Consider the following 19,265-nt stretch of genomic DNA (forward strand, 5'->3'; position numbering starts at 1 on the left):
CCCCCCCCGACACGTTTCGCTGTAAACACAGCGTCCTCGGGGGATTAAAATGGGGCTAATCACCGGCTGCAGCGGTCACATGGACTGCCGCGTCATCCGGGGAGGTCGGACTGGACGTCAAAAGAGGGATGCTTCACCAAGACAACGGCAGGGATACGTCTGAACTTTTTTTTACTTTCAAACGCTGCGGAAACTGCCCGAAAGGGCTGCCGCTTCTCTCTATCCTGATAGAGAGAAGGGGCTGCCGATTATTGCAGAGAAAACGGGTCTGTAAATACGGATGGAATACTGGTGACAATGGACCCGTATTTACGGGAGGAAAAAAAATAAGTTTGTGTGCATGGGTCCTAAATGTGTAAGGTACATGATGGGGTTAATTGCTATTAATGTGAGGCACATGGAGGTTAAATTCATCACACCTCGTGCCTCACTAAGTTTTATTTTAGTTTTTTTTTTTTACAGAGTACACATCATAAATGACACACAAAATTTGTTGTGCAGGTTATTACGATTGCGCCAATACCGTATGTGTATATTATGCATGGAGACTTATTTTAACCCCTTCCCGCACCTTGGCGTAAATGCACGTCCAGGTGAGCAGTAACTTCGCGCACCTGGGCGTGCAGTTACGTCCGCGCTTTAACAGTTAACCACCGCGCGGCGCTACACCGCAGCAGCGGTTAACTGTGCAGGGTGTCAGCCCTGCCCTCCCCGTTGCCGATCAGCGGCCTGTCGCCGCTGAAATCGCCAATTAGCCCCTTAGATGCGGTGGTCAATTGCGATCACCACATCGAAGAGGTTTACAGCGCATCGGCAGCCCCCCACATGTATTTGCGGGGGCTGGCGATCCTTATCATGGCAACCAGAGGCCAGACAATGACCTACGGGTTGCCATGTACGGAAGCCTCGGAGGATCAGCCTCCGGCCGGTCCTCCGATGCTTCCTCTCAGTGTGACTGTCACGTCACAATGACAGTTAGAACACATTACACTACGTGTGTAGTGTAATGTGTTCCAGCAGCGATCAGAGCTGCAAGTCTAAGTGTCCCCTAGTGGGACAAGTAAAAAAAGATAATAAAAATGTTTTTAAAAAGTGTAAAAATAAAAGTTATAAGTGACATAAACAAAGAATGCTTTATTTCCTATAATAAGTCTTTTATTATAGGAAAAAAAAAGTACACATATTTGGAATCGCCGCGTTCGTAACGACCCCAACTATAAAACTGTAATATTATTTTTCCCGCACGGTGAACACCGCGAAAAAAATAAAGGAAAAACAGTGCCGAATCACAATTTTTTGGTCACCACCCCTCCCAAAATATATAATAAAAAGTGATCAAAAAGTCGCATGTACGCCAAAATGGTACCAATACAAACTACATCCGGTCCCGCAAAAAACAAGCCCTTACACCGCTTTTTTGACTGAAAAATAAAAACTTTATCGCTCAGAATATGGTGACACAAAAATTTATTTATTTTATAAAGAAGTGATTTTATTGCACAAACGCTGCAAAACATAAAAAAATTATATACATCTGGTATCGCTGTAATCGTATCGACCCGCAGAATAAAGTATAATGGTCATTTATAGCCCAGGGTGAAGGCCATAAAAAAACCGAATAGAAAACATTGTCAGAATTGATGGTTTTTGGTCACCTTGCTTGGCAAAAAATGGAATAAAACGTGATCAAAAAAATTTCTCGTACCCCAATGAAATCTACAGATTGTCTCGCAAAGAATAAACCCTCACACGGCTCCGGTGGTGAAAAAATAAAAAAGTTCTGGCTCCCAGAATATGGCGCTGCAAAATGTGCGGAGTGTTCCAAAAGCAGATAAGATCGGGTGCCATTTATCAGTGCGACACCGGCCACACATCTGCGGATTATTATTTATTTACTGCATTATTATACCCTCTTATTATACCCTGATGTACCCCGCACAGATAACATGTACCCCCACATTATAAACTGAAACCCCAGTAAAACCCCAAACAGAACAACTACCAAGCTACATCTGCGCCCCAAAAGCCAAATGGCGTCCCTCCCTTCTGAGCCCTGCAGCGTGCCTAAACACCAGTTTACGTCCACAGATATGGCATCGCCATACCCGGGAGAACCCGGTTAATATTTTATGAGGTATTTGTCTTCAGTGGCACAAACTGGACATAACATGTAGTGCACTAAAATGGCATATGAGTGGAAAATTTAAATTTTCACTCCGCACCATGCGCTACGCATTAACCCCTTCGCGCACCACAACATAGCATGTCTTACTATGGGGGGTGATGTATGGAGCGTCTCACGTGAAAAATAAAGAATTTAAAACGTCAAAATCGCTGTTTTTTTGGTCATCTTGTCTCTACCTAAAAATTTAATAAAAAGTGTTCAAAAAGTTGTATGTACCAAAAAATGGTACCAATAAAAACGAACGCTCGTCCCTCAATAAATAAGCCCTCATACCGCTCTATTGACTGAAAAATAAAAAAGTTATGGCTCTTGGAACGCGGGGAGAGAAAAAACTGAAAGGAAAATAAAAAAATGGATCAGTCCAGAAAGGATTAATTACTTTCTAATGAAAAACCATTTATGCCCGCACGTGGGGTATTGCCGTACTCGGGAGAAATTGCTTTACAAATGTTGGGCAGCTTTTTCCCCCTTTATCCTTTGTGAAATTGAAAAAATGCAACATTTTAGTGGAAGAAATGTTGATATTCATTTTCACTGCCTAATTCTAATAAATCCTGCAAAAGACTTGTGGGGTCTAAATGCCCACTATATCCCTAGATAGATTCTTTAAGTGGTGTAATTTCCACTTTTGGGGGGTTTCCACTGTTTTGGCCTCTCAGGGGCTTTGCAAATGCGACATGGCACCCAAAAACCATTTCAGCTAAATTTGAGCTCCAAAAGCCAAATAGCGCTCCTTCCCTTCTAAGCCTTGCTGTGGGTCCAAACAGTAGTTTATTACCACATATGGCATATTTCCGTAATCGGGAGAAATTGTTTTACAAATTTTGGGGTGCTTTTTCTCCTTTATTCCTTGTAAAAATTAAAAATGGCTACCTTTTTTCAGAAAAAAAGTCGATTTTTACCTTTACAGAATAATTCCAATGAATTCAGCAAAACAACCATGGGGTCAAAATGCTAACTTTACCCCTAGAAAAATAACTTGATGAGTGTAGTTTCCAAAATGGGGTCACTTTCTGGGGGTTTCCACTATTTTGTTCCCTCCAGTGAATTTCAAACGCGACATGGCACTGAAAACTATTCCAGCAAAATCAGAATTTAAAAATCCAAATGGTGCTCCTTCCCTTCTGAGTCCTGCTGTGGGTCCAAACAGCAGTTTATTACCACATATGGGGTATTGCTATAATCAGGAGAAATTGCTTTACATATGTTGGGGTGTTTTTCTCTTTTATTCCTTGAAAAAATTTAAAATGTCTACGTTTTTTCAGAAAAAAAGTAGATTTTCATCTTCACAAACTAATTCAAATAAATTTAGCAAAAAAACTGTGGGTTAAAAATGCTAACTATACCCCTAGATAAATTCCCTGAGAGGTGTAGTTTCCAAAATGAGGTCACTTTTGGGGGTCTTTATTGTTTTGGCCCCACAAGACCTCTTCAAACCTGACATGGTACCTAAAATATATGCTAAAAAAAAAAGGAGGTCCCAAAATCCACTAGGTGCTCCTTTGCTTCTGAGGCCGGTGTTTCAGTCCATGACCGCACTAGGGACACATGTGGGGTATTTCTAAAAACTGCAGAATCTGGGCAATAAATAATAAGTTACATTTCTTGGGTAGAACCTTCTGCGGTATAGAAAAAAATGTATTACAAATGAATTTTGTAAAAAAAAAAATTAAATTTGTAACTTTCACCTCTACTTTGCTTTAATTCTTAATACTTTGAGGGGTGCAGTTTTCAAAATGGGGTGATTTATGGGGACTTTCTAATATATAAGGCCCTCAAAGCCACTTCAGAACTGAACTGGTCCTTGTAAAAATCGCAATTTGAAATTTTCTTGAAAACAGCTCCGTAATTTCAGCCGTAACGGACGTGCACGTGTGAACATACCTTAAGGCCTAACATGCAGTAAATCAAAGCAATCTGGAACTATATTCCATCCATGGATTCCAAATACTCAGAAATTGTGTGTGTGTCTATAGTCTTGCCAGCTGGTCAACTCCTCAAGTCTACAAATCTGATGAACCTTCTCGATCCATTGTGTTTTAGATGGAGAAGAAGTCTGAAGCCAACAAAGTGGGATTAAGGGTATGTTCACACGCAGTGTTTTCAGGCGTATTTTGGGGCGTTTACGCCTGAAAAAAAAGGAAGCTGAACGCCTACAGACATCTACCCATTGAAATCATTGGGAAAAACAGCATTTAGTTCATACGGGGCGTCTTTTTACGCCTCTGTTTTAAAAAAGGGAGCGTAAAAAGACGCTCCGTAAAAAGAAGTAGCATGTCCCTTCTTGAGGCATTTTTTGGAGCTGATTTTCCATTGAACACTATGAGAAACGCCTCACAAAACACCTCAAAAGAAGCTTCAAATTAAAAGAAGCTTCATTTTCAGCTTCAAAAACGCCTGAAAATCAGAGGCTGTTTTCTCTGAAATCAGCTCCGTATTTTCAGACGTTTTTTGCTAAGCGTGTGAACATACCCTAAGTATTTGGCAGCAGCTATCAAATGTGTTGCTAGGTGCAATTTAGAAGGTTTGAAATCTGTAGAAGGTAATGCTAGAGCAATCCATCCCATAGAGAGTGAAATATTAGATTTGCAAATCCTATTAATCTCAAGGCTCACTTACGTCCAGGAATCCGTAACCAGCAGACAGTACCACAATATGTGAGACAGTGTTCCTGTGGCCCTCTGACAACGCCAACACAGCTTAGAATCTGACAAACCGAGATAAAACATACGTTCCAGCGTCTTATACCACCCTGTACGTAGTTTATAATGACTCCCCTGCAGTTTAATACACCTGGAGAACCCATGGAATATCTCAGAATCCATTTTTTATCTGCCTCCGTAAACTGCCTATTCAGCTCCGTCTCCCAAGACAATATAAAGGTGGGAGTCGAGGGTGAACCACCACTAAGTAATAAAGCGTACAGTTTGGATAATTCGCGTTTCGTCACTGATTTGGCAAGAAGTAGCTTTTCCAGGTCACTAAAATCCCTAATCCCTTTCTGGTCGGCGAGGAAAGAAGTGCAAACATGTACGTGCTCAAGTTGTAGAAAGTTTAAATTGTTAGGGATCGGATCCTTGCATAGGAAGGAACTTTATTATCCTCTAGAAGGTCACATGTTGGAATATTTTCCATATGTCCTCCGGTGGAGTGTCCATATGTTTGATAGTATAGGGGATTAAAGAGGCTGGCATTATTGGTGAAGAGATCAGGTATTAGCCAAAGTTTTATAGGAATTCCAAACCGATAGGGTGCCTTTCAAGAGAGGATTTGTAATAGATTTTAAGTCCCTATGATCTGGTAACCATAATATTCTCAAGGAGTCCTTCCCCAGAGCAGTTGTCTCTGCTGACGTGCACCACGTTAACTCACCCGGTGATATCTAATCAAACCATCTCTGTAGGTGAATGGCCTTATAGTACACCTCCACATCTGGCAGGCCCAATCCACCCCTATCCTTCCTTTGTGATAGCATCTTATAAGACAAGCGTGGTCTACGCTGGTTCCACAAAAAGGAGGAAAGAAGTCGTTTCACTAATAGAAATAAACTTTTTGGTAGGTGAATCGGGACCGGAGCGCAGATATTTTGTATAATAACCTAAAAACTTGTCCTGTGCATAAAGGATTGGTTCAAAGCGTACTGCAACAATCCATGGATTATTAATTTTATTATTCACCCCATTATACCATCATCCTATTATGCCCTGATGCACTCCGCCCAGCTTGCAATTATCCTGATGAACTCCGCCCAGCTAACATATACCCTGATGTACTCTGCACAGCTTACATATACCCTGATGTACTTCGCACAGCTTTCATATACCCTGATGTACTCCGCACAGCTTACATGTACCCTGATGTACTCCGTCCAGTTTACATATACCCTGATGTACTCAGCCCAGTTTACATATACCCTGATGTACTCCGCCCAGCTTATATATACCCTGATGTACTCTGCCCAGCTTACATATACCCTGATGTACTTTGCCCATCTTTCATATACCCTGAGAAATTGCTTTACAAATATTGCTTTACAAATGTTAGGGTGCTTTTTCTCCTTTATTCCTTGTACAAAATTAAAATGTCCACGTTTTATCGGAAAAATTTAGCTTTTCAATTTCATGGCCTAATTCCACTAAATTCTGCAAAAAACCTGTGAGGTTTAAATGCTCACTGTACCCCTAGATAGATTCCTCAAGGTATGTATTTTCACAAATGGGGTTACTTTTGGGGGGCCCCTACTATTTTGGCTCCGCAGGGGCTTTTGAAATGTGGCATGGCACCCGAAAACCATTCCAGCTAAATTTGAGCTCCAAATGGCGCTCCTTCCCTTCTGAGCCCTGGAGTGTGTCCAAACAGCAGTTTATGACCACTTATGGGGCATTGCCATAATCGGGAGAAATTGCTTTACAAATGTTGGGGTGCTTTTTCTCCTTTATTCCTTGTAAAAATTTAAAATGTCCACGTTTTATCGGAATAAATGTAGCTTTTCAATTTCATGGCCTAATTCCACTAAATTCAGCAAAAAACCTGTGGGGTCAAAATGCTCCCTATATCCCTAGATAAATTCCTTCAGGGGTGTAGCTTCCCAAATGGGATAACTTTTCGGCGTTTCCACTGATTTGGTCCCGCAGGGGCTTTGCAAATGTGACATGGCACCGCGAACCATTCCAGGAAAATTTGAGTTCCAAAAGCCAAATGGTGCTCCTTCCATTCTATGCTCTGCCATGGGTCCACACAGCAGTTTATTGCCACATATAGGGTATTGCTGTGCTCAGAAGAGGTTGCTTTCCAAATTTTGGGGTGCTTTTTCTGCTTAGTTTATTGTGAAAATGGAAAAATCTGAGCTAAAACTACATTTTATTCTAAAAAAAAACACGTAGATTTTCATTTTCACTGCCTAATTCCCCTAAAGTCAGCCAAAAACTTGTGGGTTCAAAATGCTTATTATACCCCTCTATAAATTCCTTGAAGTGTGTAGTTTCCTAAATGGGGTAAACTTTTTGGGGTTTTCCACTGTGTTGGCCTCACAGGGGCTTTGAAAATGCGACTTGGCACCCGAAAATCATTGCAGCAAAACATGAGCTTCAAAAGTCACATGGCGCTCCTTCCCTTCTGAGCTCTGCCGCGTGTCCACCACGTGCATTAGTCACGGCAGATTAGCACCTGCATATCTATTTCATGTTTTAGGAGGAGCTGACCACTGTGGGCTCAGCCCAAGAGAGAGAGAGAGGTAAGTCTCCAAAATATGCATACAATGTTCAGTGGAGGGACCCCCTGATAGAGGTCGCCTTCTCGTGGCAGGTGGGCTCGCACCTCTCTCTCTTGGACTGAGCCCACAGTGAGCTCAGGACAGGTAGGAACCAAATATATTCTGTTCTAATTAAAAACAGCCCAGGACAGGTGGGTGGAGAGCACGACCAAAATGGAAACAATCACCGCCCCCATGCAAATACTACCAACAAAAAGAGTTGGTTAGCTCCTCCTAAAACATGAAACAGATATGCAGGTGCTAATCTGCCGTGACTAATGTTCTACCAGTAACAAGAAAATGCAAATGCACACCGCAGGCACTAAGACTGTGGGCTCAGCCCAAGAGAGAGAGAGGAAAGTCTCCAAAATAGGGATACAATGTTCAGTGTACGGACCCCCTGATAGAGGTCGCATTGTCGTGGCAGGTGGGCTTGCACATTTTGATCAAACTGAGCGCTAAAAACCTCACATTTATTAACATAATAACTATAGCAGTAATGCAATAAAAATGCATAATAAACAATAAGTGTGTGTGTATATATATACATCTTAGCGCCTGCAGTGTGCATCTGCATTTTCTTATTACTGGTAATACATTAGTCACGACAGATTAGCACCTGCATATCTATTTCATGCAGAAGTTTCTGTCACTGAACCCGTCAGTGCCGCGGCGCTGACCAGAGGGGGACACAGACCGGGGGTATATGCCGTTGCCACTTGGAGCCTTGACACTAAGAAATAAAAAAGTGACACCTCCCACAGGATGTACCTTGCCCACAGACATGGGAGGCTATTCAGTCTGAGCTTTGTGCTGTAGGAGGTAGACACTTCTGCCAAGGTTTTTTCAGTTTTTTAGTTTTTTTTTATTAAGAAGAACTAGGGGCACAGGTTTGACTTTGTCTCCCTGTGTTCCCCTGTTGGCAGGCGCATAGTGTCTTATGTGAAATGTTGGTTGCCCAACCTACCTATGAATACAAGTGGGACAAGAGCATCAGCTCCTCTGTCACCCACGAGCCTAAGGACCACCACTACTAATTCTCCCGCCAGTGTCCTCTTAGTAAAGCTGGTAACACTGAGGGGGTGCTTCTGCTGGTCAGTACATCTGGGAGATGGAGAGCAGGGTAAGTGTTTCTTTAACCAACCCCCCCGGGCCACCGTTGTATACTGTAGCTGTAATGGACCAGCTTATTCCTTAGGGCTTTCTTTCACCTGGGGGTGATACAGACATGGACCTGATGGCCTCCAGGTTCAATAAACAAGTCCCCTGCTTCATCCCCTGGAAGCCTGCACCGTGGATGCTCTTGTGGCGCCGTGGTCCGATATTCGTCTTTTGTACGTCTTCCCTCTTGTGCCTCTAATGCCGGGGCTCCTCCGACGGCTCAAGGCAGAAGAGATCCTGGCCATTCTGGTAGCCCTGGATTGGCCATGCTATTGTTGGTATGTGAAGCTCGTGGCCCTTGCCTCTCCGTCCTGTCCTTCTCTTTCAGCGACCTCACTTCTACCATAATTTAAGGTCGCTACGTTTAACAGCGTGGCTGTTTAGGCCGCCATTATGAGGGTTCGTGGTCTTTCGGAGAGCGTTATTCTCACTATGCTTAAGGCTAGGAAGCCTTCAGCCCACATTTACGATCGTATATGGAAGGCCTCTCTTCGTTAGTGTGAGGATCGCAGGCTTCCATTTTTCTTTGTCCAGAATTCCCTCCTTTTTACAAAGTGGTCTGGATCAAGGTTTGATATGCAGCACCTTGAAGAGGCAGGTGTCTGCACTTTCCATTTTGTTCGGTCGCCCATTGGCGTCTAAAGCTGACGTTAAGACTTTTTTTGTCCTCCGATCCCCTCTTGGATGTGATCTTGGAATCTGAATTTGGTCTTTGATGTCTTACAATCTACTCCTTTTGAACCATTGCGAGAGATCTCTCTTTGTTTTCTGTCCTGGAAGGTGTTTTTTTAGGCTGCAGTGACCTGCAGGTCTCTGAGTTGGCGGCTCTCGTGTCGTTCTCTGTTTCTGACCGTTTACCAAGACAAGACCCTTTACCGCATGGTGCCCTCTCTTTTTGCCTAAAGTTGTTTCGGCCTTCCACATGAATGAGGATATTGTCTTGCCGTCATTTTGTCCTTCTCCCAGTCATCCGAAGAAGTGTTCCCTCCACAAACTGGATGTCGTCCGCGCCCTGCGAACTTACCTTTCTGTCATTGCTTTTTTCGGTGAATGGATTGCCTGTTCATGCTCCCGGAGTGTCCCAGGAAGGGTTTGGCAGCCTCCGAGGCCACCATTGTTCGCTGGATTCAAATCATTGTTTGCGAGTCTTATCAAGTTCGGGAAAGATTTCCCCTTTCCGGGTCATGGCCCACTCTATCAGAGCGGTTGGGGCTTCCTCGGCTGTGCGTCATCAGGCCTCTGCACTACAATTGTGCAATTGGCCACGTGGTCTTCTTTGCACACCTTTGTCAAGTTCTACCAGGTGGACACCTTTGCTTCTGCAAATGCTTCCCTAGGAGGCAAGGTCATGCAGGCATCTGTGATATAGCTGACCATGTCCTGCGTTCTGTCCCCCCCCCCCCTCTCTAGGATGTCCCACGGTTCCATTGTGTCCCCCAATCTAACGAATAAGAAAGCAGGATTTTTTGAGTACTCACCATCAAAATCTTTTTCTTGTCCAGTTCACAGATCTCACCCATTCTTTCAAGGTTGTTTTTGTTCACGGTTGTCAGTTTGAGGTATTCCCCTCTAGTGTTTGACATACTTATCTTACCTTGTATCTGCTTCTCTTACTGCTTGCAGACACACAGAATAGTTCAGTCAGTGGCGTAGCTATAGGGGTCGCAGTTGCGACCGAGCCCCTAAGCCTGGGGGGCCCACGGGCCCCCGTTACCATACAGCATTCTTGTTAAATAAATTTTCTGTGCCGTGAAGCCGGCACTTCCTGGTTACGGTCACATGGTACACTTAGTGTACCATGTGACCGTGTTGTCACGTGACGTCTTCCAGCCAGTGCAGTGGAAGAGTCGGTGCGGAGGACCCCAGGTGAGCTGCAGAGTCTGTATTGTAATGTATTGTGTTGTCTTGTAATGTATTGTAATGTAATGTATTGTGTTGTCTTGTAATGTAATGTATTGTGTTGTCTTGTAATGTTTTGTGTTATATTGTGATGTTTGTGGTGGAGAGGGGGGGCCCGTTAAATGACAGCCCCCCCCTCCTCTCTCCACTGCAAACTGCACAATACAACACATTACAAACTGTGGGTCGCTTCCCCCTGGGGGGTCGTGTGAAGACCTCCGGGGGGGTCGCGAGTCACTCACCGAGGTCCCGGTTCCATTCAATGCTGGAGCAACGAGCTGACGTCTCCTTGCTCCAGCATTCGCTGTGCCCTGAGTGTCTCGACGCAGGCAGGTGGGATGTAGCGACATCATCGCGCCTGTCTGCGCCGAGTCACTCATAGCACACACCGGAGGAGGCGAAGGATCCTCCACCCGGCGTGGGAACGGGGATATGTAAGTAATTATGCTATTTTTCTATTATGCACATATGGGGGCATTATACTGTATGGGGGCTGATATGGCAGGGGGGTCATTATACTGTATGGGGGGCTGTTATGGCACGGGGGGGGCATTATACTGCATGGGGGGCTGATATGGCATGGGGGCTGATAAAATGGGGGGCATTATACTGCATGGGAGCTGATATGGGGGGGCATTATACTGTATGGGGAGCTGATATGGGGGCATTATACTGTATGGGGAGCTGATATGGGGGGGCATTATACTGTATGGGGAGCTGATATGGGGGCATTATACTGTATGGGGAGCTAATATGGGGGGGGGGCATTATACTGTATGGGGAACTGATATGGGGGGGTTATACTGTATGGGGAGCTGATATGGAGGTGCATTATACTGTATGGGGAGCTGATATGGGGGGCATTATACTGTATGGGGGCTGATATGGGGGACACTATTGTATGGGGAGCTGATATTGGGGGCATTATACTGTATGGGGGGGCTGATATGGGGGCATTATACTGTATGGGGAGCTGATATGGAGGGGCATTATACTGTATGGGGAGCTCATATGGGGGCATTATACTGTATGGGGAGCTGATTTGGGGGCATTATACTGTATGGGAAGCACATATGGGGGGGCATTATACTGTATGGGGAGCTCATATGGGGGGCATTTTACTGTATGGGGAGCTAATATAGGGGCATTATACTGTATGGGGAGCTGATATGGGGGACATTATACTGTATGGGGGGGCTGATATGGGGGCATTATACTGTATGGGGAGCTGATATGGAGGGGCATTATACTGTATGGGGAGCTCATATGGGGGCATTATACTGTATGGGGAGCTGATATGGGGGTATTATACTGTATGGGAAGCACATATGGGGGGTATTATACTGTATAGACAGAGGGGCCGCTGTGGATTTAGTGTTTTTGGACTTTGCAAAGGCATTTGACACTGTCCCTCATAGACGTCTAATGGATAAATTAAGGACTATAGGTTTAGAAAATATAGTTTGTAATTGGATTGAGAATTGGCTCAAGGACCGTATCCAGAGAGTTGTGGTCAATGATTCTTACTCTGAATGGTCCCCGGTAATAAGTGGTGTACCCCAGGGTTCAGTGCTGGAACCACTATTATTCAACTTATTTATTAATGATATAGAGGATGGGATTAATAGCACTATTTCTATTTTTGCAGATGACACCAAGCTATGTAATATAGTTCAGTCTATGGAAGATGTTCATGAATTGCAAGCAGATTTAAACAAACTAAGTGTTTGGGCGTCCACTTGGCAGATGAAGTTTAATGTAGATAAATGTAAAGTTATCCATCTGGGTACCAACAACCTGCATGCATCATATGTCCTAGGGGGAGCTACACTTGCGGATTCACTTGTTGAGAAGGATCTGGGTGTTCTTGTAAATCATAAACGCAATAACAGCATGCAGTGTCAATCAGCTGCTTCAAAGGCCAGCAGGATATTGTCGTGTATTAAAAGAGGCATGGACTCACGGGACAGGGATGTAATATTGCCACTTTACAAAGCATTAGTGAGGCCTCATCTAGAATATGCAGTTCAGTTCTGGGCTCCAGTTCATAGAATGGATGCCCTGGAGTTGGAAAAAATACAAAGAAGAGCAACAAAACTAATTAGGGGCTTGGAGAATTTAAGTTATGAGGAAAGATTGAAAGAATTAAACCTATTTAGCCTTGAAAAAAGACGACTAAGGGGGGACATGATTAACTTATATAAATATATTAATGGCACATACAAAAAATATGGTGAAATCCTGTTCCTTGTAAAACCCCCTCAAAAAACAAGGGGGCACTCCCTCCGTCTGGAGAAAAAAAGGTTCAAGCTGCAGAGGCGACAAGGCTTCTTTACCGTGAGAACTGTGAATCTATGGAATAGCCTACCGCAGGAGCTGGTCACAGCAGGGACAGTAGATGGCTTTAAAAAAGGGTTAGATAATTTCCTAGAACAAAAAAATATTAGCTCCTATGTGTAGAAATTTTTCCTTCCCTTTTCCCGTCCCTTGGTTGAACTTGATGGACATGTGTCTTTTTTCAGCCGTACTAACTATGTAACTATGTAACTATGTAACTATGGGGAACTCATATGGGGGGGGGGGATTTTACTGTATGGGGAGCTAATATAGGGGCATTATACTGTATGGGGAGCTGATATGGGGGGCATTATACTGCATGGGGGCTGATATGGGGGGCACTATACTTTATGGGGGCAGCTATGTGGGGCATTATACTATATGGGGGCAGCTATGTGGGGCATTATACTGTGGGGGTTGATATGGGTAGCATTATACTGTATGGGGCTGTTATGGGGGGCATTATACTTTGTGGGGCATTATACTGTGGGGGCAGTTATGGGAGCATTATACTGTGTGGGGGCATTATACTATGGGGGCTGTTGGGCAAGGCGTCTGGGCATAGGCGCGCGCAGGGGTCTGATGATGGTGGTGTTGGGGAGGGGTAGGGGGGCCCAAGCTAAATTTTTGCACCCGGGCCCATGAGCCTTTAGCTACGCCCCTGAGTTCAGTGTCTATAGGCAGGGTATAACCTGTAAGCAGAGCCACTTTATTTCTCAGTGTCAAGCCTCCTACTGGCAACAGCATATACCCACGGTCTGTATCCCCCAATGAACTGGACAAGAAAAGGATTTTATGAAGAGTTCTGAAAAAATCCTGTTATTCTATTGTTGTTAAAAGAGTGTGAAGGAATATCAAATAATCAGCTGCTACTAATGGTTACATTGACATCACATGATGTTACCTCTTAGTATGTAAAGGGGCTGTATCTACCTGGCTCTTCTATTGTTCAGATATCTTGCAGTAAAACTCTGTGGTTGCACAAATATTTATTTATTGGAGTATGAGCTTACACAAGATTTGGGGACATCTTGGATCCCTGAAATATTTCCTGGCCTCACAGCTTCGGCACTTTGTCTTATCGGGGTCATGCTCCTATTCAGGGCCGCCATCAAGTCAGTACAGGCCCACATCAGGGGCCAGGGCTAACAGGGTCCCGCCGCGACCGCTGGAGGCGTAGCTATAGGGGTCGCAATTGCGACCGGGCCCCATAGCCACTATAGTAACTGTCACGAAGCGGGGTGTGGACCCACTGGGCCGTACCGCGTAGCGGGATGGCAGCTGGCCAAACAGGTAAAGTACAGAGTTCAATAGTTCAGCGAGGATACCTGAGGCAATGTAGACAGTAGCGAGGAAGGCATATCCTGGACCAGGCGGCGGGAAGACGTCAGGTGAGGCGTAGCAAATCAAGCGTAGACTGTAGCACAGCACGGCAACAGCACAGCACGGCACTAGAACTGGGTAACACGGAAACAGGATACGGGATACAGGAACAAGGTACACTGGGAAACTGGAAGACACTGGGAGACCATCAGCACGACAAACTATGGGTAACAAACAACGCTCTTGCACAGAGCAAGAGAGCAGAGCCCTTTTTATAGCCCAGGGCATCCTGGGCTAGATTGCAGACTTCCTGCTAAATGCGCGCACTGGCCCCCCGGAAATAGTCTCGATGTCCGGAAGTGAGTGCCGGCGCCTCACAGGAGGACGACGCTGCACGCAGGTAAGATGTACATGGCCACGGCCGTCGAGGTTTAAGTCAGAATGACGGGCCGTGGCCATAGACGTTACAGTAACAGTATACTTAGCCTCCTCATTCCCAGCGCAGCTGAGGTCCTGAAGTCTGTGACGTCACGACGCTGTGCGCCGCGCACAACGTCACAATGCTGGATGGCGTCAGGACCTCCACTTCGCCTGGGGCCGATGAAGAGGAAGGTAAGTATCATGTTACTGTACGCTGGGGCCTTGTATCTAAGGCTACCATGTGGTAGGCTTAGATACGGGGCCTATCAGACAGGATCACACATTGTGTGATCCTTCTGCTGGGACCTGTACCCAAGCCTACCTTGTGGCAGGCTTAGATACAGGATCCAATAGACAGTATCACATGTGGGCCCTGTATCTAAGCCTACCACATAGTAGGCTAAGATACATGGCCCATGTGTGATCCTGTCAGATGTACCCTGTATCTAAGCCTACCACATGATAGGCTTAGATACAGGGCTCCAGCAGACAGTAATCTTATACTGTATAAGATTACTGCCTGCTGTGCCCTTTATCTAAGCCTACAACATGGTAGGCTTAGATACATGGCCCATGTGTGATCCTGTCTGATGGGCCCTGTATCTAAGCCTACCACATGGTCGGCTTAGATACATGGCCCATGTGGGGTCCTGTCTGATAGGCACTGTACTGAAAATGGGGGAGACCCCACGTAATTAAAAAATAATAATAATAATAATTGGAAAAAAACGATGTTGGGGTCCCCCCCGTTTTTCATAACCAGCCAGATACAACATAGCAGCAGCAGGCTAGCATTACCAGGATTGGAATGACCAAGGTTTCTGGCCTTTCCCAGTCTAGTAATACCAGCCTGCGGCCGTCCGAGTGCCTGTCCATCACTACAGATGGTCAGGTACTGGATCGTACCCAGCCCTTCCCAAAAACCCTGGTGGTGGTGGTGGGTACCTGGGTAATAATGGTGGTTAGTGCTAGCCGTTTCATCGGTTGACATTAAGCCCCGCCTTAGTAATGGACACTGTAAATCAGCCATCGGCCATTACTAAGGCGTTAGTAATAAAGTTTAAAAAAATAGAGACAAAATTATTTTATTGAAATAAAAAACCCACACACAATCCTCGTTAACCATTGAAAATAAAAAAACAAACATCATCGAAGTAGTCCTAGAATTCGACGAAGTCCAACAACCGAACCAGTAAAAAAACTCAAAACAAAAAAATAAATTGTAACACATAAAAAAGCAAAGCAATTATTATACTTACCTTTCCTGGGTCCAGCACTGGAACTGCAATGTCACCCAGCTGGACCTTATATCTTTGCCTAGCATATGTGATAAAGTCTACTGAACCGCTGTATCTAATACTATCCATAGCTATAGGGTCTTAGGCTTCGTTCACATCTGTGTCAGGGCTCCGTTCTGGTGTTCCGTCAGAGCTTCTTGTCAGAACGGAATCCTGACTGAAACAAACGGAAACCATAGTTTGCATCACCATTGATTTCAATAGTGACAGATCCGGTACAAATGATTTTCCGTTTGTCTCAGTTGTGCAAGGGTTCCAGCGTTATGATAGAAGCAATACCGCTTCCGTATGTCTCAGCTGTGCAAGGGTTCCGTCGTTTTAACGGAATGAATACCGTAGTCTACTACGGCATTGCTTCCGTTAAAACGACGGAACCTTTGCACAACTGAGATAAACGGAAACTATTTGCACCAGATCCGTCACCATTGAAATAAATAAATAAAATACCTACGGTTTCCGTTTGTTTCAGTCAGGGCTCCATTCCTTACGGAAAGCTCAGACGGAACGTCAGAACGGAGCTGTGACGCAGATGTGAACGAAGCCCTAGTACTAGAGATATGCGGTCTCCCGTGACTTTTAACCGTTTCACGCACCACGACGTACTATTGCGTCGTGGTGTGGTGGGTGATGTTTGGAGCAGGCTCATCTGCTGAGCCCGCTCCGTACGCAGCAGTGGTCGGCTGTGTTTTACAGCTGACACCCGGGACTAACGGCCAGGAACAGCGATCACGCTGTTCCTGGCCGTTTAAACCCTTAGATGCTGCGATCAACCACGATCGCAGCATCTAAGATGTTAGAAAGAGGGGGTGCCCCCGTATGACAGCTCATTGCCCCCCCCCCCCGCAACACCATCGAGGGGCGCCAAGGTTTGTCATGACAGCCCAGGGGCCTAATGAAGGCCCCCAGGACTGCCTTTCTTCATCTCCTGTTAAGCCCTGCCTCTAGCAGGGCCTAACAGGAGCCTGTAAAAACTACAATATACTGCAATACATTAGTATAATGATCGCTGGTTCAAATCCCCTAGGGGGACTAATGAAATGTGTAAAAACAAGTTAAATAAAGTTTCTAGTAGTGTAAAAAAAATTTAAAGTTACAAAAAATTTTCCTCTGAAGTAATATAAAAAATATACAAAATTGGTATCACTGCATCCATAAAAGTAAGAACTATTACAATATACCATTATTAAATGTGCACGGTTAACGCCGTAAAAATAAAAAAATATAAAACGCCAGAATCGCAATTTTTTGGTCACTTCATATCCCACAAAAAAATGAAATAAAAAGTGATCAGAGAGTCTCATGTAGTCCAAAATGGTACCCATAGAATCAATAGCTCGCCCCGCAGGAAATAAGCCCTCATACTGCTCAATCAACGTAAAAATAAAAAAGTTATGGCTCTCAGAATGTGGCAAGAAAACACATTTTATTTTTAACAATTAGTTTCTTCCCTGTAAAAGTTGTAAAACATACAAAAAAACTCTATAAATTTGGTATCGCCGTAATCATATTGACCGGTAGAATGAAGTCAACATACCGTTTTTACTGTATGGTGAAAGCCGTAAAAACAAAACCCCTCAAAAGATTGAGGAATCGCTGTTTTTTTGTTATTCCACCCGACAAGGAATTTTTTTTCAGTTTCCCAATACATAATATGGTACAATAAGTTGTGCCGTGAAAAAATACAACTCGTTCCGCAGAAAACAAGCCCTCATATGGCTATATCGACGGAAAATAAAAACGTTATGGCTTTTGGAACGTGGGGAGGAAAAAATTAAAACAAAAATCAAAAAAATGTCTGCGCCCTGAAAGGGTTAAGATCTTAGTGACGTCCCTGGCTGCCAGTGCTGCATTGCTGGGTCACTTAGGAGACCCAGCGATGCAGCTGAAAGCTGTGGGCTGTCGGCCATGAGAAAAAGGTGGGGGGGGGCCCAAGAAGGACTTTTGCATAGGGGCCCAGGAGCCATTAGCTATGCTCCTGCACCCAGGCCCACCCAGGCTCCAGCCGCTGTCTCCATCTCCATGGTGAACTTAGCAATGTCATGTGATTTGATTGCGTCACTATGTAATACAAGTTTATTAAAAAGCTAGGTGAGAGTCTTCAGGGCTCGCCAGACAACCTGATTTCAGGGGTCTATCACTTGTCAATATCGTGTAGGTTTCAGAAAATTACTGTTTACCAGTTGCAGGGCAAGCTGAGCGCAGCGTGCTCCCCCTGCTGCTGATTGACAGCTATGTCCCTATTACTGTGCGTAGAGAAGAAAGCTGTCAATCAACAGCGGTGGGTGTGATTAGCCTGCATATAATGAATATGGAGAATTAGCTCCAGACTTCGCTCGTGCACATCATTAGGAGGACTCCTGGCTTGGCTCGTGCTGAACCTAATAATCTGATTTTCTGACAACTACACCATATTGACAAGTGACACATCAATGAAATCAGGGTTTCCGGCACTACTTTATAGGATAGGGCAGCATAAACCTGGTGTCAGATTCCATTTAAATTAGGTTCAATAGGGCTAGAACTTTAAAAATAAAGGTAATTGTATTTGTGTTTACTGTAAATACTGTGCTGTTCCCACACCGCCAGAACCCTTACTTAGTACGGCAGTGACTGGCTGCCACAATCATGTGACATGAACACATCACGTCATTGTGTAAGAAAGGTAAACAGAGAGGACTGGGAACAGGCAAGTACCTGCGGTGTAGGAATGGCACAGAATTACTAAGATAAGTACATTACAATTTGATTTATGTAAGTCTTATTACAGAGAACCTGTCACCTGCCCAAAAAACTTCAGCTGACATCTCAGTTAGATTGCAGGCGCCTCACAGATGCCGTTAGTTTTGGTGCCCGATATGCAAATAAGGCCTTTGACTGTCAAGTGGGCGGGTAACACCTGTCACTTGATAAAAGGTAACCGCCCACTTCACAGTCAAAGGCCTTTTCTGCATATCGGACACCAAAACTAACGGCACCGATATCTCAGGAACAGTGGGGGCTACAAGAAAGAAATAAAAAGCGGCAGAATCTGTGAGGCCCATCCAATCTAGCTAAGATGTCAGCTGCAGTTTTTTGGCCAGGAGACTGGTCCTCTTTAAACTAATTTTAATATCTCAGATTTATCTTTTAGGTGATAAGTCTGAATTGTCCTTTAACTCTACACATGAAAAGAAAATAGTCACAAGACTTTTTTTTGGCAAGGCTTCTTATAGCGAGAAAATGGATACCCACCCATTTATTAACATGTGAAGCTTGGCTTACATTTGTGTAACATTTATAATTATGAGTGTTCTTTTAAAGCTGAGGGGTCAGTGCAATCCTCAGAAATGCTACATTCAGGCCTTATTTACACGAACGTATTTCACGTCCGTGATATGCGCGTGAAAATCAC

The sequence above is a fragment of the Rhinoderma darwinii genome, chromosome 3, assembly GCF_050947455.1.
Source record: "Rhinoderma darwinii isolate aRhiDar2 chromosome 3, aRhiDar2.hap1, whole genome shotgun sequence".
NCBI classification, from domain to species: domain Eukaryota; kingdom Metazoa; phylum Chordata; class Amphibia; order Anura; family Rhinodermatidae; genus Rhinoderma; species Rhinoderma darwinii.